We start from the raw sequence: 722 nt of genomic DNA, 5'->3' as shown, positions 1-722 counted from the left end.
ATCTATTTTCTTACTGAGTGCTCCTATTTGTGCAGATAGTGTCGTATAATTATCAACATTATACAAGCCATGCTACTTCCTAGTTTGAGTTCTTTCAGAATGCCATTGATATTTGTTGGCTGCCATTTCCTCAATAAGTGCATGGGCAACCTCAGGAGTTTTATTATTTATGGACCCTTCAGCTGCAGCATCTAATATGGTCTTATTTGAGTCAGTAAGACCATTATAGAAAGTCTGCATTTGCAGCCAAATGGGGAGGCCATGGTGAGGAACTCTCCTTAACAGCTCCTTGTATCGTTCCTATGACTTGTATAAAGATTCCCCCTCTTGCTGAAAAAAAGTAGTGATGTCATTCCTCATTTTAGCAGTTTTAGAAGGGGGAAAATATTTAGAGAGAAAACGGCTGGCCATTTCATCCCACGTAGCTATTGATCCTGCCGGTAATGAATTCAGCCATGCTTTGGCTTTATCCTTCAAAGAAAATGGGAATAACCTCAACCTAATGGCATCATCACTTACCCCATTGTGTTTGAAGGTGTCACAAATTTCTAAAAAGTTAGAAATGTGTGCATTGGGATCTTCGTGGGTCAATCCACAGAATTGCACCATGTTTTGAATCATTTGTATGACGGCAGGTTTGATCTCAAAGTTGTTAGCAGCAATATTGGGCCTGATAATGCTGGAGGCAGCTCCAGTGAGAGTGGGTTTGGCATAGTCCATCA

The 722-nt window shown here is 40.7% G+C and overlaps 1 non-coding gene across 1 annotated transcript; it reads left to right on the top strand.

Moving 5' to 3' along the window:
* The first annotated feature begins 256 nt into the window (after positions 1-256).
* Positions 257-363, top strand: LOC148846387 (small nucleolar RNA R71). The gene has a single exon (XR_016102676.1). It is a non-coding gene; the product is annotated as a small nucleolar RNA R71 (small nucleolar RNA).
* The last annotated feature ends 359 nt before the right edge of the window (positions 364-722 follow it).

This window comes from Nelumbo lutea, chromosome 7 (assembly GCF_056320005.1).
Source record: "Nelumbo lutea isolate HS-2025 chromosome 7, American lotus-T2T, whole genome shotgun sequence".
Lineage (NCBI taxonomy): Eukaryota > Viridiplantae > Streptophyta > Magnoliopsida > Proteales > Nelumbonaceae > Nelumbo > Nelumbo lutea.
The sequence above is the reverse complement of the archived record's forward strand: the minus strand, read 5'-3'. Positions and strand labels throughout refer to the sequence as shown.